Source organism: Bubalus kerabau, chromosome 10 (genome assembly GCF_029407905.1).
Source record: "Bubalus kerabau isolate K-KA32 ecotype Philippines breed swamp buffalo chromosome 10, PCC_UOA_SB_1v2, whole genome shotgun sequence".
Classification (NCBI taxonomy): Eukaryota; Metazoa; Chordata; class Mammalia; order Artiodactyla; family Bovidae; genus Bubalus; species Bubalus kerabau.
In genome coordinates this window covers 53,777,755-53,805,160 of record NC_073633.1, presented here as the reverse complement: position 1 = coordinate 53,805,160, position 27,406 = coordinate 53,777,755, and the positions used below count along the sequence as shown (strand labels likewise).

The window sequence follows — 27,406 nt, the reverse complement described above, 5'->3', positions numbered from 1 at the left end:
AAGTCAGGCTACTGAAACGAGACTACTTTTATTTTAATGTATGCATTTATAGCTATAAATTTCTGACTGAGCACTGATTTCACTGCATCTCATAAGTTTTGAAATGCTATGTTTCTGTTTTGATTTATCTCAAATATTTTCTAATTTTTCTTGCAGTTTCTTCTCCCTATTCCATTGATTATTCAGAACTCTGTTGTTTAATTTCCACAGATTTCTGAAAACTCCAAATTCCATCTTAAATTGATTTATAATATCATTCCATTGTGGTTTGAGGATATAACTTTGCACGATTTCAACATTTTAAAATTTGTTGAAATTAGTTTTGTGGCCTAGCATATGGTCTACTCTGGAAAATGTTCCTTGCGCACTGGAGAAAGATGCACAGTTTGCTGTTGTTGGGTAGAGTGTTCTATAGAGGTTCAACTGATTCCTTTACAAAATGAAAAAGCAATCCAGTAGAGAAAGCAAAGTATTTTCAATACATGGTGAAGGAAAAACTGGATGCTCATTCAGAAAAAAGTGAATCTCTACTTTTCCCTTAAAAAGTACATTAAAATTTATTCAAGATACTAAGTTTAATGTAAAATTCTCAAATGTACAACAGAAAACAGAAAACAATATTTTTGGTGATTTTGGAGGTAAGCAAAATTTTCTTAGATCACAGAACACAATAACTATAAAATTAAAGACAAAGATATATTAGATATGATTGCAATAAAAAACTTCTGTTTCATCAGTATACACAATTAAGAAAATGGACAGGACATAGAATAGGATAAAACATTCACAGAAATATGTGTCCAACAGAAAACTGGTATTGGGATACATAAAGAACTTCTGTATGCCAATAATAAAGAAACAAATTCACCCAATATGAGTAAAATATTTGAACAAATATTCTACATAAGATGAGACACAAATGAGACATAAATGACTATGAGCACATGGGAATGTGTTAACATCATCAAGAAAATACAAGCTAGAACCATAATAAGATACTACCACTGCATGCTGGCTAACATGGCAAAACTAAAAAGATGGACGCCACCAAATGTTAGCAAGGCTTTGAAGCAACAGAGACTCTCACATGGTGTCAGTGGCCTATAAAAAGTGCTTCAATCATTTTGAGAAAATAGTCTGGTAGTTTCTTATCAAAGTAAATATACACTGACCTAATATCCCAGAAATTCTACTCCTAGGTATTTACCTAAGAAAAATTAAAACATATATCTACAAGAAGATTGATACAAGAATGTTCATAGGAGCTTTAGTCATAAGATTGCCTAACTAGAAATGCATCAGATCTTCATTAACAAGAAAATGGTTAAATAAACCATGGTAAATTCATATAATACAACAGAGCACAGCAATATAAAATAATAGACTATTGATGTACCCAATGGCTTGGATGAATCTTTAAAAGATTATGCTGAGTGGATAAGTTCTTAGGAAAAAACAGTTCATAATGCATACTTTATAGTTCCACTTATATGAAGCTCTAAAACTGGCAAAATTAATCTGTAGTGAAAAAAATCAAAATGTGATAGTCTCTGAATGAAAGAGGTAGAAATTGTCTGTCTGGGAAGAGGCATGAAGAATGTCCAGGAGTGAATGTACTTTTCTACATATCAATAGAGGTTTGGATAACATAGGTGCTTAGATTTGTCAAAACTCATGAAACAGTATACTAAAGATTTGTATATTCATTATATACAATAAAACTTATTTTTACAAGGAACTATACAAAAATAAGGTAAAATGTTAACTGTAGAATCTGGGTAATATATGAGTTCTCATAGTACAATTCTTTCAACTTTTCTCTATGTTTGAAAATTTTTCATAGTAACATATTAAATGTATCTAATAAAAGTAAATAAAATAATGATTCTCATAGTTTTCATAAAGACCATTTTTATGAATTTACGTTTTTAATCATATGGTGATTCTTAGCAATAATTTAAGCCTTTTGAATAAGGTAAACCTATTATTTAAGGTTTTAAAAAATGCTTTTTAATATCAAGGATAAAAGTTAGGATGTCTTACAAAGAACAGAGTGTGGTGCAAATAACATTACCACCAAGAATTTGACATTTTCCATCACTTGGTTTTCTACACTCATCAAAGAATGTGAACCATAAGGATATGCAGACATACTTTCCAAAATCAAATGCAATGACAGCAAAATTGGGAATCCATTTGCTGCCATCTCTCAAGTTGAAATATTCAACCTTCTGGCTTTTGAATGTGATATGCTCATTGATTTAGCATCTGACTGAATGATGAAAGTAGTCTTCAGTGGGAAATCTCTTCATAATTTCTATGTCCATGTTCAATCCAGAACCATTTGTCAGAGCCACCAAAAACCTGCTGCCATTCCTGACAACCTGCGACTGTAAATTTGGATTTTCTAATATAGTGAACAGAAAAAGCAAAAAGAGAAATTGACTGGATACAGAACATGGCCTATGGCTCAAGTTATCTGTCAAGATATTAATACATTCTTAGACCAGGTTCTCTAGAAAGCAGAGCCTAAGGCAAAAAGATAATCTGTTCACACTTCACTGGGAAATACAATTCCAGGGAATTAAGAGTGAGGGAAAAAGGGAATTAAGGGAAGGGGAGAGAGCAGATACAAGGGAGTGTGTTACTGAAGTGGCTAAATTCCATAACACAGCTCAGTTGTTCTTTCTTAGGGAAGTATCTCAGGTGTTCACCGAGGCCATATGAAACATGCATGTTTCAGAACAACCCCGGGTAGGGGAGGTAAAGGGGAATGGAAGTGGGAGAAGGGTTGACAGATTTATCTACTGGTTCCCTTTTGCCTTTCCTCTTCCAGTCTTTGAGGTCCACCTAAAAAGTGGCAACTCTCCTCTGGCCAAAGCCTCCATGGGCCCCCTCCAACCGGTACACAGGTGTGGAGTCCTCTCATCCATTGACAGCATACACAGGGGCTCCCTAGCCATGCACTTGGTGGCAGCAGCTAGGCTTTATAATCTTGGGAATGGAGGAAACTGTGGCTAGAGCAACTCTGGCCAGGAGGTAAGGCAAGTTGCCACTTTAAGTGGGATTGGGTAGATCTGGGGAAGTTCATAGTGGGCTTGGTACAGATAAGCTGGTGATAGACTGCAATCAATATACACTTGACATACAAGAAAGAAAGTGAAGTCGCTCAGTCATGTCCGACTCTTGGCAACCCCGTGGACTGTAGCCCACCAGGCTCCTCCGTCCATGGGATTCTCCAGGCAGGAGTACTGGAGTGGGTTGCCATTTTCTTCTCCAGCAGTCTTCTGGACACAGGGATCGAACCCAGGTCACACGCATTGCAGGCAGAGGCTTTAACCTCTGAGCCACCAGGACAGACCCCTGACATACAAGGGACTGACATAAAAATACTATCAATGCTTTAGTTTGAAAAATGTCAATATTTTATTATAAAATCCATGATGAATCTTTTGAAAATTAACCTAAAGTTAGTTGTCTCTATGGAGATGTAAAGTCTAGGCTTTATGTAGATTTAAAGAATAGCCTTTAAGTGATACTTTGTGGCCAAATATTGGAGAAATTCAGCTATAAACTGAAGTCTTTCATGTTCAGTATGGAAAAATTCATGTCATTTAGTTCACTGTGTTGTGAATATCACAGGTATTTTTTGATTACTTAGTAATGTGTACTTTATAACTGTTTCAAGAGGAGCAAAACCAATAACAGTGACCAAGATAACAAAATAAAGCATGTAAACTTATAATTCTAGAAATACTCCATAATAGAAAACCTGTGGTTCACTAGTTTCATTCACATTTTTATTTTTTTTTCCTGTGTGCAATTCAATGTTCTTTTTCTCTAATAATTGAAATCTTTATTTAATTTTGCAAATTTTGAGCTAATATCTCTTCAACACTACCTTTCTGCAGTTCTGTCCTTTGTTTCTTGAACTTCTAATATATATGACAATTTCTTATTCTATTATCTATAAGTCCTAAATTGTCTTTCAAATTTTTTATTTTCTTTATCTCTATCTTCTGCAATCTGGATAAATTCTTCAGTACTATCTTTTCAATCATCAAATCTATTTTCAACTCTGTTGGTCAAAAGATGTTTATTCTAAGTCTTATGAGTTCTTCCTTTCCATGGCTATATTTTTCAACTCTAGAATTTTTATTTGGTTGCTTTGTTTTCTATAACTTCTTTACTATATGTATGATTGTCATTAATCTTTTCATAGATCTCAAACATATACATTTTGAAATACTTTCAGATCCTTTTTTATATCCATTTCCTCAAAGTCAAATTATTTTGGTTGATGAGGTATCTTTCACAACTCAAATTCTCACATTAACTTTGATATTTTTACATGCAAGTTCATTTGTGTGAAAGTTTCATTATGCTTTTGTCTCTGATTTCAGTCTTATCCATTGGGTGGGGTTTTTTGTTTGTTTGTTTGTTTTTGTTTTTTTTTTGGTTGCCTTCATAGAGGCTCTCAATGTACCGTCCCTCATTCAGAAATAGGTTTCATATTTAGAACCCCTAAATTCTTGTCCCATGGGACTAGATCTTTAATTACACAGTCATTCAGCAGACCTAGGTAAGAGTATAAACCTTTTCAACCTCAGTTCACTAGGAGAGCCCTACCCTAGAACCTTTCTCACAAAGTGACTCTAAATATGATCTGTAACCATGAATAGCTGTGTTTGATTCCTTTCTCCTGGAATGAACTCTGACTGCCTTTTTTCTGCTTCTATTCAGGAAGCAGAATAGAAGATCAAGGTTTTAGATGCCATTTGCCTTTGGGTATTTCTGATCTACATAAATGTTTGCCTACTTTTTTCAGTGATAGGTCTTTTAAAATTATTTCAATGGAAGTATATTATTAGTCATGGTTACACATGTCTAGTGTGAATGTACAAGTATGCATAGAGTTCTGTGATCACACAACTCAGTGCATCGAGTGAAGTTCAAAACTGTGACATAAAATGGCAACATGTTAGATTGTTAGAAATGTGATTTAAGTATTACATCTTTTAAAGATGCAATACTTTTAAATGTGAAATGAACGCTTAGGATCAAAATCAAAGGAAGTAATTAGGCATGTGCAAAAATTTTCCCCTTTATGATATTCATCACAGCAATATTTACAAACAAAAGAAAACATAAATGATCAACAATAGAAAACTGTAGGAACAATGCATGCACATGAGGAATTTTCATACAGTTATTAAAACAGTTTACAAACAATTCTTTTAGTAGGATCCCATGTATACATCTGTATATCTGCTGAAAGGGAATACAGCAAAACATTGAGACTACTAACCACAAAAGTGTGAAAATATGAGTCATTTAATTTTTCTTTCTTTTTTAACTTGTCTCTGTGTTATTTTTGTTTTTAACTAACTCTAAACTTTCTCAAGTTGGACACTTTGTTATCTGAGTGTTTATTTTCTTATCTGTAAAATAGTAACAGGCTCAGTCTCTCAGTTGTGTCTGACTCTTCAGAACCCTATGCTCTGTAGCCCATCAGGCTCTTCTATCCATGGGATTTCTCAGGCAAGAATATTGGAATGGATCACCATTTCCCAGGGATCAAACCCATGTTTGCCATTTCTCCTGTATTGCAGGCGGATTCTTTATCCGTGAGCCACTGAGGAACCTGTTAAACAGTAAAAAACACACTAAATCCTTCATAACATTATTTGAGGATTAAGTAAGATAATTTACACCCATCACGTCTGTACTTCTTTTGTATCTTGGCAAAGTGACTCTTCTATACAGTTCTATTTTCTTATGTATAAAACAGGAATAATTATACTATACTAAAAATCATAGGATTGTCAAAAGGATGGAATTCTGTGATTAGAACAGTAACATGTAGGCAATACTGCTGCTGTTGCTATTGCCGTTACTTTGCTGTTGTTTTGCTATTGCTTTTAGCCCCTTCAGTGCCTCCCCCTTGAGAGCCTCAGTGGTCCTAACTCTCCTGTTCTCAGGGATATACTTGAGAGTTGAAATGTTCATTGATAATAATAATTAAATGCCCCTCTTTTCCTGGTAATAAATTTATAAAAGGAATACTTACTACCATTAATATAAAAATTAATAAAAATCAATCATTAATATCATTAATTCTTAGTGAATGGGGAGAGAAAATTGGAGCCTATGAGTCTTGGGGCATCCCCATCAGATTTTTGGCCCTTTCAGGGCTGAGGAAGGGCAGAAATGCCTGGGATAACATCTGGAGATTTTATGACTTGTACGCTTGTATTCAAGTACTGAAAGCTGACAAGTCTTATAAGGCTAGTAAATTAGAAATAATAATGAATTATAACTGAATAACAAAAGCAAACAATAACTCTGCTATATAATACTTTATTATATTTTGAAACAATTTATGTTCAATCACGCCAGGAGCTTTTATATAAAGGAAAATAGTGTTGACTAGTAGGTGTTTCCTATCCTCGGGAGTGAATATTTAAACAATCTCCATGGTGTAACTATGAACTCAGGAGATGTGAAATTGTATCCTTAAAGAGCATACCACACTTCTTTGTTGGATCAATAAAAAATAAAAAGATACACTTTCAAAAGTGTGAAATAAAGAATAGGGTGTGACATTCAGGTTTGCAGAACAATGGTAATCATCCGATTATAAATCTTTTCCTCCTTCTCCCCCAAACATAAAATCAACAAAGAGAACAAATAAAACTACCCAAAAACAAAACACACCTTCTGCATTGCTAGGAAAAAGAAAACTCTACTGCCTTCAAATTATATGAGCAGGAAAAAAATGTCCAAGAGATCTTGCTGTTGATCCACTCCTGAAGCCTGTACATGCAAAGAGTGGATGAGGAAAGGCTTAAAAGATTCAGTGATAAAAAAGCAGAAAAGAGTAGATGACTCAGAGGAAGCTCTGACAAAATTACCTACAATAAAGAATGTACAGGACTTCCCTGGTGGTACAGTGAATAAGAATCCTCCTGCCAGTGCAGGGGACACAGGTTTGATCCCTGGTCCAGGAAGATTTCACGTGCCATGGAGCAACTAAGCTGATGCACCACAACTGATGAAGACTCCTCACTCTGGGGCCCATGAGCCACAGCTACGGAGCCTGCATGCTGCAGCTGCAGAAGCCTGTGCACCTAGAACCTGTGCTCTGCAAAAGAGAAGCCACTGCAACGAGCAGCTCCTGCACTGAAATGAAGAGTAACTCCCACTCACCACCACAAGAGAAAGCCTGCTTGCAGCAACAAAGACCAGCACAACCAAAAGCAAGTAATGAACAAAAATTTTTTAAAAATAGAAAAAGAAATAAAAACATATTTTAAAAAAGGAAAGCATAGCAATAAATGCCAAAATATAAACATAGATAAGGACCTGGTCATTCAAAGCCCAGGCTGTGAAGAAGGGGCTTAAGAGTGTTATAGAATCAGAAGTGTCAGCCTTGGAGAAATAGTGCTTCTGGAGGGGGAGGAGGTAAATACAGAGAAGGTGTTATCCCTTAGTGAAGATGCAGTGATGAAAAAAGAAGGAAATATGAGAAAAATTAAGGATTCTTAAGAAATGAAAGGGAAACTAAATGTGAACTTCTCTGTCCACCAACAAAATCATAATTGAAAAATCTTCCCAAAGAAGACAAAGCTGATAGAGAAAGCTGTACTCTAATTGGAAAATCTATCCATGAAATAAATAGGGCTAATAAAAAAAAATACTCTATCTATACAAAGTTACTACAAAAAGTCAAAGGATGTGAATAAAATTCTGCTGCTGCTGAAAAATACCCCCTACCCCAGGGAAACATAAATCTGAAAAAAACTTTAACACAGCATTCTAAATGGAATTAAATACCCTCAATCAAGATTAGGGGTGGGGAAAACTTGAATCAGAAATACAAAAGCTAAGAACCCAAATGGACAGAAAAAGGAAATATTAAACATAAGCTAATGGAACTCAGGAATGAAATAGAAGAAAAAGACAAAATAATATCAAAATACAAGTGTAATTTAAGAGTACTAAGGCAGGCAGGTAAACAACCAAGAGAATGAAAGCAAGATTAAGTAAGAAGTAAAACAGGTTAGAGAGAAACTGGTTGAAATGGAAGTCAGGCAAAGGAGATTCTACATAAATATAATTGTGGTCTGAAGAAGAAACCTAAAACTATAGATCAGGTGTAATATTTAATACTAAAATCTAAAAAAAATAAAAGGCATTTCTAAAAAAATAGTGAATACTCATACATCTCAATACTGAATTACCAATGAGACTGACTATGAGGTGTTGCTTTCAGACACTGCTGGAAGCTTTATATGATACACAGCATATTCATCGCATGATTTTTCTAAAGTCTGAATGATTATGAAACCCAAAATGTAATTTCCCCAAGGGCTCTCCGTAATGGATTATAGACTGCTTCTTCTACTACCATTATTACTACGAGTTTTGCTAAGTCCCCCAAATAAAAAAAGTCAGAGAAAGGGATAATAAAATATTGCCAATATTTTTTTTAATAGTCAAGAATTTGAAAACAACTAAAACTTGCAGTAGAAAAACAATTACATAAAATACAGTCTATTAAATTGATAAAATTTCTGTAGTTATTTATGATGATTCTGTAACAATAAAGGAAAAATACTTATACTACTATGTTAAGCAGAAAAAAAACAGGATATAAAATTCTAAAGGTCAGAATTTAAAATATACTACTCTTTTTGATAGTGCAAATGTTATGGATTAAGGGGACACATAAAAGAACAAAAACAAGTGATGGGGAAATAGTAAGATTTTAGGTAATTATTTTCCTAATTTAAACAAGAAAATCTACATGCTATTAAACTATTTAGGAAATATCCAGGATGACATTGAATTTAAGGTTTCCTGAAAATCAAGATGGATGGGTCATGGTGGAGAGTTCTGACAAAATGTGGTCCATGGGAGAAGGGAATGGCAAACCACTTCGGTATTTCTGCCTTGAGAACTCCATAAACAGTACGAAAAGGCAAAAAGATAGGACACTGAAACATGAACTCCCCAGGTCGGTAGGTGCCCAAAATGCTACTGGAGATCAGTGGAAAAATAACTCCAGAAAGAATGAAGGGGTGGAGCCAAAGCAAATACAATACCCAGTATGGATGTGATGGAAGCAAGGTCCAATACTGTAAAGAGCAATATTGCATATGAACCTGGAATGTTAGGTCCATGAATCAAGGCAAATCAGAAGTGGACAAACAGGAGATGGCAAGAGTGAATGTAGATATTTTAGGAATCAGCGAACCAAAATGGACTGGAATGGGTGAATTTAACTCAAATGACCATTATATCCACTACTGTGGGCAGGAATCCCTTAGAAGAAATGGAGCAGCCATCATAGTCAACAAGAGAGTCTGAAATGCAGTACTTGGATGCAGTCTCAAAAATAACAGAATGATCTCTGTTTGTCTCCAAGGCAAACTATTCAATATCACAGTAATCCAAGTCTATGCCCCAGCCAGTAATGCTGAAGAAGCTGAAGTTGAATGGTTCTATGAAGACCTACAAGACCTTCTAAAATTAATGCCCAAAAAAGATGTCCTTTTCATTATAGGGACTGGAATGCAAAAGTAGAAAGTCAAGAAACACCTGGAGGAACAGGCAAATTTGGCCTTAGAGTACAGAATGAAGCGGGGCAAAGGCTAATAGAGTTCTGCCAAGAGAATACACTGGTCATAACAAACACCCTCTTTCAACAACACAAGAGACAACTCTACACATGGACATCACCAACACCGAAATCAGATTGATTATATTCTTTGCAGCCAAAGATGGAGAAGCTCTATACAGTCAGCAAAAACAAGACCAGGAGCTGACTGTGGCTCAGATCACGAACTCCTTATTGCCAAATTCAGACTTAAATTGAAGAAAGTAGGGAAAACCACCAGACCATTCAGGTATGACCTAAATCAAATCCCTTATGATTATACAGTGGAAGTGAGAAATAGATTTAAGGGACTAGGTCTGATAGATAGTGCCTGATGAACTATGGACTGAGGTTTGTGACATTGTACAGAAGACAGGGATCAAGACCATCCCCAAGAAAAAGAAATGCAAAAAAGCAAAATGGCTGTCTGAGGAGCTCTTACTAATAGCTGTGAAAAGAAGAGGAGCCAAAAGCAAAGGAGAAAAGGAAAGACATACCAATTTGAATGCAGAGTTCCAAAGAATAGCAAGGAGAGATAAGAAAGGCTTCCTCAGTGATCAGTGCAAAGAAATAGAGGAAAACAATAGAATGGTAAAGACTAGAGATCTCTTCAAGAAAATTAGAGAAACTAAGGAAACATTTCATGCAAAGATGGGCTCAATAAAGGACATAAATGGTATGGACCTAATACAGAAGCAGAAGATATTAAGAAGAGGTGGCAAGAATACACAGAAGGACTATACAAAAAAAGATCTTCATGATCCAGATAATCACGATGGTGTGATCACTCACCTAGAGCCAAACATCCTGGAATGTGAAGTCAAGTGGGCCTTAGGAAGCATCACTACAAACAAACCAAGTGGAGGTGATGGAATTCCAGTTGAGCTATTTCAAATCCTGAAAGATGATGCTGTGAAAATGCTACATTCAATATGCCAGCAAATTTGGAAAATTCAGCAGTGGCCACAGGACTGAAAAAGGTCACTTTTCATTTCAATCCCAAAGAAAGGCAATGCTAAAGAATGCTCAAACTACCACACAATTGCACTCATCTCACACGCTAGTAAAGTAATGCTCAAAATTCTCCAAGCCAGGCTTCAACAATACATGGACTGTGAACTTCCAGATGTTCAAGCTGGTTTTAGAAAAGGCAGAGGAACCAGAGATCAAATTGCCAACATCCGCTGGATCATGGAAAAAGCAAGAGAGTTCCAGAAAAACATCTATTTCTGCTTTATTGACTATACCAAAGCCTTTGACTGTGTGGATCACAATAAACTGTGGAAAATTCTGAAAGAGATGGGAATACCAGACCACCTGACTATATGCAGGTCAGGAAGCAACAGTTAGAACTGGACATGGAACAACAGACTGGTTCCAAATAGGAAAAGGAGTACGTCAAGGCTGCATATTGTCACCCTGCTTATTTAACTTATATGCCCAGTACATCATGAGAAACGCTGGGCTGGAGGAAGCACAAGCTAGAATCAAGATTGCTGGAAGAAATATCAATAACCTCAGATATACAGATGATACCACCCTTATGGCAGAATGTGAAGAAGAACTAAAAAGCCTCTTGATGAAAGTGAAAGAGGAGAGTGAAAAAGTTGGCTTAAAGCTCAACATTCAGAAAACTAAGATCATAGCATCTGGTCGCATCACTTCATAGCAAATAGATGGAGAAACAGTGGAAACAGTGGCAGACTTTATTTTTCTGGGCTCCAAAATCACTGTAGATGGTGACTGCAGCCATGAAATTAAAAGATTCTTCCTCCTTGGAAGAAAATCTATGACCAACCTAGATAGCGTATTACAAAGCAGAGACTTTGCCAGCAAAGGTCTGTCCAGTCAAAGCTATGGTTTTTCCAGCAGTCATGTATTGGACTATAAAGAAAGCTGAGTACTGAATAATTGATGCTTTTAAACTGTGGTGTTGGAGAGGATTCTTGAGAGTTCCTTGGACTACAAGGAGATTAAGTGAGTCAATCCTCAAGGAAATCAGTCCTGAATATTCATTAGAAGGACTGATGCTGAAGCTGAAACTCTAATACTTTGGCTACCTGATGCAAAGAACTGAGTCATTGGAAAAGACCCTGATGCTGGGAAAGATTGAAGGCAGGAAGAGAAGGTGATGACAGAGGATGAGATGGTTGGATGGCATCACCAACTCAATGGACATGAATTGGAGCAAGCTCCCGGAGTTGGTGATGGACAGGGAAGCCTGGTGTGCTGCAGTCCATGGGGTCGCAAAGAGTCAGAGACAACTGAGTCACTGAACTGAACTGAACTTCTCTAAATGTTTGGTGAAGGTAAATTCTATCTGAGCCTGGATTTTTGCTTTTGGGGAGGTTTCTGTTTTTCATTACTGATTCAATTTCATTACTAGTAACTGGTCTGTACATATTATTTCTTCCTCATTTAATCTTGGGAGATTGTATATTCTAGAAATTTGCTCATTTCTTCTATGTTGTCCATTTTATTAATATAGTTGTTTATAGTAAAATCTTATGATTTTTGTATTTCTTTGGTGCCAACTGTAACTTTTTTAAATTTATGATTTTATTGATTTGGGCCATCTCTATCTTTTTTTGATGAGTCTGGCTAAAGGTTTATCAATTTTGCTTATTTTTTCAAAGAACCAGCTCTTAGTTTCATGGATCTTTTCCATGATTTTATTAAATTCTATTGGTTAGATTAAATTTAAAAGTTTTTGCACAGCAAAGGTAACCATCAGCAAAAGGGAAAGACAGCATACTACATGAAAGAAAATATTTGCAAATGATATGACCACAGAATATATAAATAGCTCATAAAACTCAGTATCACAAAAACAAACAACCTGATTATAAAATGAGCAGACAACCTGAATGGACATTTTCCCAAAGAAGACATACAGATGGCCAACAGGCATATAAAACACGCTCAATACTGCTAATCATGAGAGAAACGCAAGTCAAAACCAATGAGATATCACCTTACACCTATCAGAATGGCTATCGTGAAAAAGACCACAAATAAACAGTGTGGAGGTTCCTCAAAAAATAAAAAAGAACTACCACATGATCTAGCAATTCTACTCTTGCATATATATCCAAAGAAAATGAAATCATATATTAAAAAAGACATGCATCCCAATGTTTACAGTAGCATTATTTACAATGGCCAATATATGAAAATGACTGTGTCCATCAACAGGTAAATGGATAAAGAAGATGTAGTGTATAAATACATATCAGTGAAATACTAGTAATTCATTAAAAAGAATAAAATTGTGCTATTTGCAACAACATGGATGGACTGGGAGGGTATTATTCTTAGTGAAATAAGTCAGGAAGAGAAAGACAAATACTGTATGCTATCATTTATATGTGGAAATGATATAAATTCAGCAAAGTAGTGGATATAATAAAACAGAAACAGACACACACACAGAGAAGAAGCTAGTGGTTTTCAGTGGGGAGAGGAAGAGGGAAGGGCAATATAAGTTTCTACACCTGAAATTAATAGATTATTGTTAATCAATTATTCTTCAAGTTTTAAAACAGATTAGAAGGGTCAGTTATATGTAGAAATCATAAAAGAAGCAATTATTCTGTCAAAGTCTCTTGGTCTTCCTGGTTAGTCTAATACTTGCACCATCAGACACATGGACTCACATAATCACTGTGGTCACTATGCTTCAGGAATAGGCCTGTTCCTAACATTTGCTGGTTCTGCCCATGAATGTAAGTGGAGGCCCACATATAACACGTCCAAATATTTAAAGGCATCAGATGTCTAATGAACATTTAATCAATTATGTTTTGACAAATAATGACAGAACTGAAAAATATGTGAAAATTTATGGGTTTTGTCTGACTTATAAATAAGAAAGTTATTGAAGATAATTTAATAATTGCCTATGCCTGAGTGGTCTTTTTGGAGAAGGCAATGGCACCCTACTCCAGTACTCTTGCCTGGAGAATCCCATGGGCGGAGGAGCCTGGTAGGCTGCAGTCCATGCGGTCGCTGAGGGTCGGACACGACTGAGCGACTTCCCTTTCCCTTTTCACTTTCCTGCATTGGAGAAGGAAATGGCAACCCACTCCAGTGTTCTTGCCTGGAGAATCCCAGGGATGGGGAGCCTGATGGGCTGCCGTCTATGGAGTCGCACAGAGTCAGACACTGCTGCTAGCAGTGGTAGCAACAGAGTGGTGTTTTGATGAGTTTTCAGTGCTTAGGAGATTAATAAGATACCAACACATACATTTAATAAATTAGGTGTCAATTCCATGTAATTTATTTTTCTGGTCTTTATACACAAAATCATTTAGTTATGATATGTTATCATCAAGATTTTGATTGAAATGGTGTCTTTTGACAGTCATGATCTAGAGGATTACAAAGATAAAATAAAATTATATTTGATCATACAAAATGCAATCGATGTAAAAAATGGCATCCCAACAAATCCTTCACTACAGTGGACCTCTGAGTGACAATGCCTATGGACCATGGACATCACAACATATAGGCTGGATATTGTACGACTGCCTTTCTGCCCAGGCTGTCTGAGGCCCTCCAGAGACTGGTAATGTGGGCCAGGGACTTCCTTACTTAGTTTACATCAGCTGTCTTTGAAGTGTTTCTCACCAGTCCAAGAAAAGCAGGAAATCAGTTTAGCAGAGGGAAATAAGCAGATGGACAGAGTCATTTATTTTGAGGGGAACTCTGTGCTGTTTGAATTAAAGTAATGAGCACTTTACGAAGCAGTGAAGCTGTTTTTACATTTCATTTGAGTAATTCAAGATGTAAACAGAGCCCCATGGCAGATGAGCAGTTCCAAACTTCTTCAGCTTTTGAATTTCTAATAAAGGACTGGAGAAGGGAATATCCTTCCTCTTACAGAAGCCATAATAATAATAATAGTAATAGTAATAGTGATGATAATGCTGTCAAAAAGAGCATCTTCTTATTGAGCATTATGGGGCTTCCCAGGTGGTGCTAGTGGTAAAGAACCTGCCTGCCAATGCAAGAGACATAAGAGACACAGGTTCAATCCCTGGGTTGGAAAGATGCCCTGGAGTAGAAAATGGCAACCCACTCCCGTATTCTTGCCTGGAGAATCCCATGGACAGAGGAGTTTGGTGGGCTGAAGTCCATAGGGTCACAAAGAGTAGGACTGAAGCAACTTAGCGTGCATGCACACATTGAGCATTATGACATACAGGCCCCATGTAAGACACTTCTGTACACATGATCTTTAATCCTCCTCATACCTCTGCAAGTTCCTACTTAAAGATGACAAAACTGAGTCCCAGAAATTGAGAGATTTGTTACGGTGTCAGAGCTGGTAAGTGCTGGCACTGGGATCTGAACCCACTTCTCTGTGATTCTAAAAGTCTCACTCTTTCTGCTCTCATAGACTGAGGAGGTTCTGCTGTCTCCCATCCTCCACTTCAGCATGTTTGCTTTGCTTTTGCTTGAACTTAATTGCTTTGTTACTGATGCTCTGCAGCTAAACTGACAAGCAAGGCAAGAGCCTGTATTCTGGCTCAGGTTCCAATAGCTCCTAGTTCAGTAACTTACCTAATGTTTCCAGGCTTCACTTTCCCACATTTTAAAGGAGCTAATGTTATCCTTCCCACCTACGGTAGTGAATGAAAAAGCATTCTTGTGTTTTTTTTTTGTAGACTCATTGCTATGTCAAAAGTACAATTATGTGACAAGTTATTCACATGGTACTAATTATAGCACAGCATAGTACAGAATAGAATAGATGAGTATAAGCTAAGCTAAGTCACTTCAGTCGTGTCCGACTCTGTGCGACCCCATAGATGGCAGCCCACCAGGCTCCCCCGTCCCTGGGATTCCCCATGCAAGAACACTAGAGTGGGTTGCCATTTCCTTCTCCAATGCATGAAAGTGAAAAGTGAAAGTCAAGTCGTTCAGTCGTATCTGACTCTTAGTGACCCCATGGACTGCAGCCCACCAGGCTCCTCCATCCATGGAATTTTCCAGGCAAGAGTACTGGAGTGGGGTGCCATTGCCTTTTCTGATAGATGAGTACAGTATGTATTAAATACTAGTTTATTATAGCACAGAACAGACGGGAATAGTACGTATTAAATACTAGTTTAGTATAGTACAGAATAGGTGAGTATATTATGTATTTAATACTAGTATAGTACAGTACCAGAGAAGGTGATGGCACCCCGCTCCAGTACTCTTGCCTGGAAAATCCCATGGATGAAGGAGCCTGGTGGGCTGCAGTCCATGGGGTCGCTAAGAGTTGGATACAACTGAGCGACTTCACTTTCACTTTTCCCTTTCATGCATTGGAGAAGGAAATGGCAACCCACTCCAGTGTTCTTGCCTGGAGAATCCCAGGGATGGGGGAGCCTGGTGGGCTTCCGTCTATGGGGTCACCCAGAGTCGGAGACGACTGAAGTGACTTAGTGAGTGAGTGATAGTACAGTGCAGAAGAGATGAGTATAATATGTATAAAATACTAATATAGTACATTATAAAGAACAGATGAGCATAGTACATATTTAATACTAGTATAGTGCAGTATAAAGAACAGATAAGTATAGTACATATTAAATACTAGCATAGTATGGTACAGAACAGGTGAGTATAGTACATATTAAATACTAGCATGCTGCTGCTTCTGCTAAGTCAGTTCAATCGTGTCCAACTCTGTGCGACCCCATAGACGGCAGCCCACCTGGCTCCCCCATCCCTGGGATTCTCCAGGCAAGAACACTGGAGTGGGTTGCCATTTCCTTCTCCAGTGCATGGAAGTGAAAAGTGAAAGTCAAGTCGCTCAGTTGTGTCCGACTCTTAGCAACCCCATGGACTGCAGCCCACCAAGCTCCTCCATCCATGGGATTTTCCAGGCAAGAGTACTAGAGTGGGGTGCCATTGCCTTCTCCATAAATACTAGCATAGTATGGTACAGAACAGGTGAGTATAGTACATATTAATACTAGCACAGTACAGTAAAGAACAGACAAGTATAATATATATTAAATACTAGCATAGTATAGTACAGAACAGGTGAGTATAGTTTGCATTACATACTAGCATAGTACAGTACAGTGTGTATAGTATGTGCAGGCAAGTATAGTATGTATCAAATACTAGTATATATAGTACAGAACAGACAAGTATAGTATGTATTAAATACTAATATAGTACAGTATAAAGAACAGCAAGGTACCTTCTGTGCAATGTTCTCTGCTTGCTAACATTACATTGTGGGGGAGTAAATTATCTTAAAATGTACATTTTAAAAGCAGAGAACACATTCATATATCACATAACAATAATTTGCATTCACTAAGTTCTACAAGAATTTATTTATTGGGTACAAACCAGGTATAAATAAATAAGAATTTATTTATTTTTTACATGCATCAGACTCTATAGTAAGAACAGGGTCAGAAGGTGAGAAGAGGAGAGACGTGAGAAAATCATATTCTCCAAAACCAGTTCTAAAGATCTCCTGGCCTTTGGTACCTATGTCCTCAGGCTGCTATCTCAACATCTTGGGTGACAGCTATTGCTCCTGCTACACAGGCCTAGAAGTTCAACCTTCAGAACCCCAGGTGGTTCTGGGAAGCAAACTGAGTATACTGCATTGTGGTGTGACTCCATGAAGTTTGGGATGCTGACTGTCTTATTCACCTCTGTATCCTTGGTACCAAGCATTACTCTGTGGGGCAAAACAGGTGCTCAATATATGTTTGCTAATGAATATTTAATATATTTAATAATACAGTGCTCTGCATTCACCAAAACAGGTTAAAAATGCATTTAGAGGCATAAGGTGAAATTTGCTATTATTATTAATTGAAAAATGATTAAGCAGTAAGTATGATACTATCTTGGGCTTTCTTGGTGGCTCAGTGGTAAAGAATCTGTCTGCCAATGCAGGAGATGTGGGTTGGATCCCTGGCTTAGGAAGATCCCCTGGAGAAGGAAACGGCAACCCACTCTAGTATTCTTGCCTGGGAAATCCCTTGGACAGAGAAGCCTGGCGGGCTACAGTCCATGGAGTTGCAAAGAGTTGGACATGACTTAGTGACTAAACAACATCAATAACATATTCTATCTTCCTTTTGCAAGGGAAATATATTTAAGTACAGAGAAGCACATATACATACATACACCCTAGAAGAATACCTAGACAAAATATTGGCAGTGTTTATATCTGGGCAATAAGACTTTTAGATGTCCTTAAGTTTGATTTCATTATCTTTATCTTCTTAATTGATAATAACCATTGTTGTTGTTTAGTTGCTAAGTTGTATTCGACTCTTTGAGACCCCATTGACTATAGCCTGCCAGGCTCATCTGTCCATGGGATTTCTCAGGCAAGAATACTGGAGTGGGTTGTCACTTCCCTCTCCAGGGGATCTTCCCGACCCAGGGATCCATCCCACATCTCCTGCATTGGCAGACAGATTCTTTACCACTGAGCCAACCATGCATGTCTTCTAATATATAAATGTTTATGCTACTAGAAGGCATTTCCCTTATCAGCCATACATTTCAACAGCCCCACATGCCTGGAAATAGGGGCATCTACATCTTTCTAGACTGGAGAAGCATTGTTGCTGGTATCATGGAAACTTGATATTAAGGGGAAAGAGGGAGCCTCTGTTCAGTAATGAGCAAACAGTACTCAAGCTGTGAGTTTATCTGTTGAATTCTCATCTGTATGAAAGTGAGTGCTGGGTGTTTATAGTTTTAGGTTCTTGGTCAGGGCAGTTTTGAGACTCAGATTAGCTTGGCACTTCAGTTACCACTGAGTTCATGAGAGAGGGCTTCCTTGGTGGCTCAGTCAGTAAAAAATCCGCCTGCAGTGAGGGAGACTCGGGTCGGGACGATCCTGATAAGCCAGGTGGCAGACTGGTAGAGCACAGGCACAGATTAGATCAAAGGTTAACTGGGTATGTGGGCTTGGGTATGCTTTGTGTATCCCCGAGACTATTTCTTCACTGGAATAATAAGGAGACCGAAGCACATGATCACTAAATTTTTCCTTGGAATAATAAATGTTATGGGATTCTCTTTCCACAGTGATATCTCCTTGGGATTTGACCTCTTAAAACAAGAAAGGCCAAATTGATTGGTTTTGAAGACCTCTGACAGTTCTCGTCTATGATCTGAGGGGCATTTCTGCCCTGGGGACAAGGGATCCTGTACTTCCACCCTGAGCTCAGCCAGAGATCCAGCATTTTCACAGAAACATTCTTGAAATGAAAGTATGTTCAGCGTATATTGTTATGAGGGGAAAAAATACAAAGCGAATTTTTAACAGAGATTCACTTTGGAAGGTCAGGTGATAGAGATATCCAGAGCAAGAGGATGTTGAAGGTTGACTTCCTGGAATTGCAAGACCTCTGTTCTGTAGGTATGCATGGTCTGCTCAGGTAGACCTCAGGGACGATGGGGTGAAATGGGTACTGTGCAACTTTCTAGAGGACTTTTTGTGAGTACTATATATATATATGTATGTATATAAAGCACTTCAGTCAGTTCAGTTCAGTCATTCAGTCATGTTGGACTCTTTTCAACCCCATGAACTGCAGCACCCCAGGTTTCCCTGTCCATTATCAACTCCTGGAGCTTGCTCAAACTCATGTCCATCGAGCATAGGGGTTGATAAGCATAGAGGACTGCAGTAGCTATGGCTACTGTAACTTGTAAATGTGATCCACAACTTTTATTTTTTGCCTCTTGCTGCACTGACCATTCCAGTCCTGCCTCCTGGGCTGCTGCTCTGACTTTAAACCTCCCCCTATCACTTTCCTATACCTAACACCTTCCTTCTTTGTATACAGAGATAGCATGACACAAGGAGGCCAGTGGGATGCACATGGTTAACCCAGGGCAGAAACTATACAGTGTCAATATTTAGAGTGGCACTATTTGACCGACGGTGGTTTTTCCCTCTGCAGAGTAATTACTCTGTGTTTGGACTCTCAGTTTTCATATAAGAAACTTGGCTTGCTAGCAATTACATATACCAAATGAACCTAAGCTTGAGTAAATGTTGAACAATGAATTAAAATGAAATTGCTGCTTGTGACAGGCCTTCCATGACTTTGTGTGGTTTTGGAGGCAATCATGCTTATGTCAGCCTCCTTGAACATCAGAGATGTCACACGCAACAACCTGGTCAGTGCTCCATTTGGCTGAAAGATGGAGAAAGTTCCAGAGATAAGCAGAGGCTCTTTCTTTATTCCCCTGACTGCAAATATAAGCTGTCTAAATCTTCATACTTAGGTGCCAGAAACTCTCATAGGACAGGGTCTTCAGAGTTGCTCTCAGATCTATGACACACAGCTGCTGAATGTTGACATCACAGATTGGAAAGGGTTACATGTCTCAGGACACACTCGAGGGTATTTAATGTTTAGCTTTCAAACATGCAAATGGAATGGAACTGGTAAAAGCCACTTTATCCAAAACCCCTCAAAAATATTTAAAGTCCCCATGTGAACTGTGGTGTTGGAGAAGACTCTTGAGAGTCCCTTGGACTGCAAGGAGATCCAACCAGTCCATTCTGAAGGAGATCAGCCCTGGGATTTCTTTGGAAGGAATAACGCTAAAGCTGAAACTCCAGTACTTTGGCCACCTCATGCGAAGAGTTGACTCCTTGGAAAAGACTCTGATGCTGGGAGGGATTGGGGGCAGGAAGAGAAGGGGACGACAGAGGATGAGATGGCTGGATGGTATCACTGACTCGATGGGCGTGAGTCTGAGTGAACTCCGGGAGTTGGTGATGGACAGGGAGGCCTGGCATGCTGCGATTCATGGGATCGCAAAGAGTCGGACACGACTGAGCGACTGATCTGATCTGATCTGATCTGTCCTTAAATTTGATTTGATTCTATAAGATCTGGACAATCTCCCCTACAGATCACTAAAGAGGCAAAAAATAGGGGTCACATAATATCATCTGGAGTAAACGTCAGTTTAGTCCTTGGGCAAGTAAAGAGGGAGATAGAGATAATGAGCAGAGGATCCTCTGGGAGAGATGCTGAGGGGTGAGGTGGGGACAGTTTATCCTGCAGGTGGTAGAAAATACACCTAGCCTAGTTGGAATTAAGAGAGAGCTTGGTTCTGACCTGTAGACAGACAATCCATGATTGGGTTAATCAAAATATACATGCTTTTTAGAATAAAGATCTTTGGTGAAAGGAGGATTATTGTGTTTTTCTTAGACCCCAGCCCTGTCTCTGAACCCAAATTTCAGGGCCTTCCAATCTCTGCTCAAAGTCATTTTCTGCCATCACCCAAGGGAGTGGAGCTGGAAAATGAGCTCTTTTAACTCACTTCAATTTGGAAAGTATTTCTTGTGCATCTTTCGTGCTACTAGAAACTGGGGAGACACAGGTGGAGATGCTGTCCTTACACTCAAGGAGGTCACAGGGAGACAGATGCCCAGTGAACAACGAGCTCCTCTTGTGGGCTAAATGAAAAATCAGAGGAATGTCCCCAAGTTAGCATGTTGCAGTGGACAAAAGACTGTACCTGCTCTGGGATGTCTGTTTAAGACTCTGAGGAGCAGCAATGTAATTGCAGGAGCTGGGAGTAGGTGGGAGCAGTAGGAGGTAGGTAGGGTTGCCAGATTTAGCAAATAAAAATAAAGAACACCAAGGTATATTTGAATTTCAAATAAACAACAAATACTTTTTTAGCATAAGTATGTCCCATGCAATATACTAAATTTGGGGGGTTATTTATCTGAAATTCAAATTTAACTGAGAACCTTGGATTTTAGCTGGCAACCTTAATGGCACAGGACTTGTCTTGAACTTTTAATTGCTTAGCATTTCACCAAAGACTGAGACAATGTCAAGGTAGAAAGGCTTCCTCAAGGGAGGTCTCATCCAAGGGCAGGGTTTTGAAGACTGAAAATTAGTACCTAGGTCTTAGTTATTTAAAATGTGGTCTATAGACCAGCAACAAAACATTACTTGGAAACTTTTGGAAATGCCAAATCCCAGGCATAATGCCAAATCCAGATTTTGGGAATCAGAATCTGCATTTTAACTAGATTCCTGGCAACACATTGACATCTGAGAATCTCTGGTCTAGGCAAGAAGGAGTAGAAGGTAAGAAAGTACGTAAAAAAATAAATGGCATGAGCAAATGCACAGACACTTAAAATAGCGTGGTGGTTTCCACATGGAAAATCAGCCATTTGTTTGATCCTCTACACGCAGCCTTAAGGCTATCTATCTATCTGGCTGTGATGGATCTTAGGTATATACTTGGAGTCTTTGTTACATCATGCAAGATCTTTCACTACAGCTTGTAGGCTCTGGAGTGCTGGGGCTCAGTAGTCATGACACCCAGGCTTAGTTGTTCAATGGCATGTGGGCTCCTAGTTCCCTGACGAGGGATCGAACCTGAATTCCTTTGCACTGGAAGGCAGATTCTTAACTACTGGATCACCAGAGAAGTCCTAGCCTTAATGCCATTTTGCACTTTATTTTTTGCAGAGATATTTTTCTTCCCCTCTCCATTATAGACAGCATGAGGGCCCATTATTCTTACTTAGCAGGTGATGAATAGTGAAATATTTATAGACATAAAACTTCATTACAACATTAAAATTAAGCTAAATTATTTTCACTCATGTTCAAAAAGTACATGAAAAGTTAGTATGCAGCGTGCACTGTCTTGTACCCTCTGCAGAGTGAATAATTTTACCGCCTATTAGGTGGTGTTTCTACATTTTACAAATGAGGAAGCTAAGATCTTAAGATGTTGAGTACTTATAAGTTTCAAAGGCAAGCTTTTAACTCCGGAACATCTGATTCCCCCAAACTATGCTTTTTCCCCATCACTTTCAGATAATTGTCAACAGGTGAATTAAAAAAAAATTTTTTTTTAATGGAAAATTAAGGTTAAACACATTCAGCTTTGGATATTTAGATATATCAGGAGGCAGGTTTTTCAGGCTTGGGTTTGGTATTTGGGAAGAGGGCAGCATTAACTTGTTCATTGCAACTATATATCCTGTGTGTATGTATATTGATGGCCTCATTACTAGCCTAACATTTTCCCTTCTGTTCATTTATCTTAATTTCACCTTTCCTTCAAGGCCCTCCTAAGACCCTTTCTCCCTCAAAAGGCCTTCCTCCACAATCGGAGTTCACAGGGAGCCCTAGCTCCAGCCCCTCCTCCCAGTTCTTTGTTCTTAATTGATTATGTCTGTGGATCTTAACTTTCCCCTCAGCAGTGGAATCTTTTTAAAAAATACAATAAATATTATGCACAAGCCCCATGTGAAAAAGGAAGTGGAGTTCTGAAATATCCTAGACCCTCCATATTCAGCTCCCCTCTCATCTCCCAAAGAATACTTGGGACACATGGGGAACATATTTTTGAAGGAAATGGATCTGTGTTACTTGCACTGTCTCCATTTGTTTTCCTTTCCACAACTATCTTCCTAAGTAAATAAAAGTCCCTTGAAGATAGAGGATACTGATTATTATGGGTACCACCTAACTCAAATCCCAAAATGCAGCTCATGTACTCCCGGGCAAAAGAGGGTAGAATATCTGAAGTCCAATCATGAAAAACCTAAATTATGATCATTTTATATTTTGTGTGTCCTCCCATAATTCATAGTATAGTTTCTTCCAAGTAAAATATGTTTAATCAATTCCATACATGCTGATTAATTGACTACTATATGGAGTTAAGTGTATCATTTTAATCTTGTTGGCTGAACTTATATTTATTTAAATTGTATAAATTGACTGTACTCTTTATAATAGCATGTTGTCAGTGAAAAATGTTTTTTAAAACTTAGAAATAGTAGGAATAAGAGCAACCTACATGCAGACAGCAAAATAGCTGCCATCCAATTTATAGGTTGTGGCGCTTCTGTAGAAATAAATATGTAGCTAGACATAGTGAATTATACACATCTAAATTCTGAGAGGGCCTTTTCATCTGAATATACTCCTTGCTTAAGGCTTTAAAAGTTTCTTCTGATACCTTGCTGCTGCTGCTAAGTTGCTTCAGTCGTGTCCGACTCTGTGCGACCCCATAGACGGCAGCCCACCAGGCTCCTCTGTCCCTGGGATTCTCCAGGCAAGAATACTGGAGTGGGTTGCCATTTCTGATACCTTAATGGTAAGTAATTAAATCCAATAAGATAGGTAATCACTGATCCCAGGGATGGGGGAGCCTGGTGGCTGCCGTCTATGGGGTCACACAGAATCGGACACGACTGAAGTGACTTAGCAGCAGCAGTAATGAAAACATTGCCGAAAATTCTGATGGACACATGAATTGTCATCTTAGTTTTAAATGGAAGGCTCTGTCACAAGGAAAATCGGAGTTTCTCCAAAGTTAGGTGGGACAACTAGAATGCTCATGCAGCCATTTGTCTATTTATTTATTCACCAAATATTTATTGATCAACTTAAGGCACCTTGCTAAACACAGGTGGTTATGCTGTAACGTAATACATGTATTCCTAAAAAACCCTCATATTCTGTTAAAAAAAAAGAACAGAACTTGGAAGTAAAATAAAGTTAGAACAGACTACTCGAGACCTAGGTAATTTGGGAACTTTCCTGGTGGTCCAGTGGTTAAGAATCTGCGTGCCAGTAAAGGGGACACGGGTTTGATCCCTGCTTCAGGAAGATCCCACATGTCACGGGGCAACTAATTTTGGGAGCAACTATGCCCGAGTGCCGCAACTAGTGAAGCCCACATGCCCTAGAGCCCATGTCCGCAGCAAGAGATGCCACTGCAATGAGAAGCCCGTGCACTGCAACTAGAGAATTGCCCCCACTCACTACAACCAGAGAAAGCCCGCAGGCAGCAATGAAGACCCAGCGCAGCCAAAAATGAACAAATAAACAACCTAAGCAATTTTGGAACCAGAGCATTAATAAACACAAGTAACAATAAATAAGGTGTTTTAAAAAATACAGCATAGTTAAAAAGACATGCTAGATTTATGAAAAACTAGAATAAATGCTTATTAAGTAAGTAGTTTTCTAAAGGTGATGTTATTAATACTTGGTAGAAGTGTGTGTGAGGTGTAAGGGAGGTGGGGCTGCTCAGTTATGGAGGTAGGGCCAAGGCTATGGAGGATCCTGCTACAGATACTCTCAATACAGTATGAAGACAGGGCCAAGAGGAAGAGTGAGGTGGGGTAGCCTAGCTTTCCTGCAAACAGACCTCGAGATAAGGATCTGTACGCAGGGAGTTTACTGAGAGGTGACCTCAGGAAGCACAACGTGGGAGGAGAGCAGTGAAACAGCGAAGGGAGGAAAATCACTTCCCTTTATTAAGTGGCCTCACTGAGGAGCCACTGCAGTGGGTAACTGGGCCTCAACCCCAAGTGAGACCCTGGTGGGTGGCAGATCACTCCTCGGGCACTAATTCCTTGGCACTTCTTGCCAAATACACAAGCCACACACTACCCTTCAGAGGGCAGAGACTACCCTCAGTGAGGGAGAGTCAGACCGTGACTGACCGGTCCTGCAATCTTTTGCAAGCGACCCTAGTAGATTTATGTAGGCTGGAAGGATCCTGGCAGGAAACCTACAGCGCCTCTAAGGGGACAAATGGGGATTCTACACCCTGTGGTGACTTGGCTTCGGGTTCAGCACGGTGTTCTTTTGTGGCTTGCTAGAGTCACTGTTTCAGTCTGCACTGGTGCTGTTTAACGGAACAAGACTAAAGAGTTAGACGAATTGCCTACAAACCAATGAGACTTCCACATGACACAGACACCATAACTGTGCATGAGCCCATGTGCATCACAGAGACCACGTGCTATACAAGAACAGATGGTACTGGATTACTGCCTTTGAGTAAGATTCTGAACAGTCCTTGATGGCAAGAAACTTTCAGTCTAGTGAGAGAGACAGGAGTTCACAGCTCAGTGAGATGCATACTGTGGCAGAAGATGTTTCAAAATGTTATGCATCTCCCGAGGGAGTCCCCCGTTCACTCCCGGGGGACCAGGGAAGAGACAGTTAAGTTCAGTCCTGATGGATAGCCAACAGGAAGATGGGAAGGACAGAGGAAGAGAAGCTTAGGTGAATTCACAAGTGAGGAGTCAGGGTGAACTTCCAATGTCTGTTGGGAAGCCTTGCCTCCCACTTCCATGAAGGTCACTAGAGATGCCTGGATGTCCGGGTTCAGCTTAAGTAAATGGGAAACACTAGACTCAAGAAATTGAGATCCTCAGAGAAAAATGTTAAGCCCTAAGGTCAGTGCTCAGACCTATCCCCGTATCACACAGAACCTGCCTGGCTGCCTGGTGTTGGATAAATAATAAATACCAGTCCCTTCTGTCCCTGGGATCAGTGTCCTGCCTTGACCTTGCTTATCAGATCAGGTAAGAAAGCGAGGTACTCCTTACCACATGTGGTCATTACATTTCCCATGGCATTTTTGCAAGAGGCCGGGCTGCTCCCCTGGCTGCTGTCCAGGTAGGTAATTATCTTGCCTCCTGTTCTAACTCCCTGGTGGTTTCAGTTGTAGGAGAGAGCCTCCTTTACTCCCACGTGATTGGCTGCCGGTGCTGAAAGGTTTCATTCTGGAAATCTGTTACCTTCTGCCCTGGAGCTCGGCTGGCATTCAGGGGTGGGAGAGGGTGTTTGAGGACAACTTGGCCAGGTCTATACTTACTAAGAGAAGTGGAGAATTGAGACTGATTTCCTGGTAAAATGAGAACTAAATGTAATTTTTTTTCTTTTTTACCATATGACTTCATTGTTTAAAAATATGAAAAACTGGATTGTGCTTGGAAAAGAACAAGTTCCCCATTCAAAACTACTGACATAAAACCTGTATTCTTTAACCTTACCACAAGAGCATGCTATTTTGGCAAACTGGCCAATAATTATGGTTGTCAATTCCTTTGAAGGTGACACACCTGCGGAATGGGTATTTGAGTAGAGATGTACAGGAAAATCTATTTATCAACTTACCTTTCTCTTTCTCCCTCTCTCTCATTATCTTTCTTTATCTATCATCTACCTATATTTATTTTTCTTCCTTCCTTTCTTTTTTGCTTTCTATCCATCCATCATCTGTCATCTGCCATCATTGCACACATAGCCTTTTATCTCCTTCTATATAGATCCTTCATAGATACCCATCAACCCACAGTTGATGGTGTTCGCAGTAGTTCAGTCAACAAACAGTTTCTGAGTACCCACAGTTGCACGGTCATATGACTCTAGAGATATGAAGAACTATAATGATAATACCTTCCCCTCTGCCCTCTGTATGCTTCCAAGCAATACAATATAATAAGACCAGCTCCAAAAAACATTATACCTGAGTTTAAATTCTGGCACTATTACCTCTGAGACTCTGAATAAGTCACACAATCTTTCTAAGCCATAATTTCTTCACCACTAAATGAGGGATAATAATATTGGGACCTAGCTTACAGGACAAATAACACACTAAAAGGAGATACTGAAATTAAAATGAGATACTGAAATTAAAATGCTCAGCATTGCATCTGGTACATAACAGGGTTCAATAAATGTTTGTAATCATTACTATAATAAAACCCACTAGGCATATCAGGAAGATCCCCTGGAGGAGGGCATAGCAACCCACTTCAGTATTCTTGTTTGGAGAATCCCATGGAAGAGGCAACTGGCAGGCTACAGTCTCTAGGGTCGCACAGAGTTGGACACAACTGAATGGACTTAGCATGCACACATGCACATATATACAAAAGCAAGACTG

At 38.9% G+C, this 27,406-nt stretch overlaps 1 long non-coding RNA gene across 1 annotated transcript; it reads right to left on the bottom strand.

The window, feature by feature from the left end:
* Positions 1 to 5,081: 5,081 nt before the first annotated feature.
* Positions 5,082 to 26,194, bottom strand: LOC129621370 (uncharacterized). Its single transcript, XR_008699258.1, has 2 exons — positions 26,061 to 26,194; positions 5,082 to 5,644 (listed from the first exon to the last, which is right to left on the bottom strand). It is a non-coding gene; the product is annotated as an uncharacterized LOC129621370 (long non-coding RNA).
* Between the last annotated feature and the right edge of the window lie 1,212 nt (positions 26,195 to 27,406).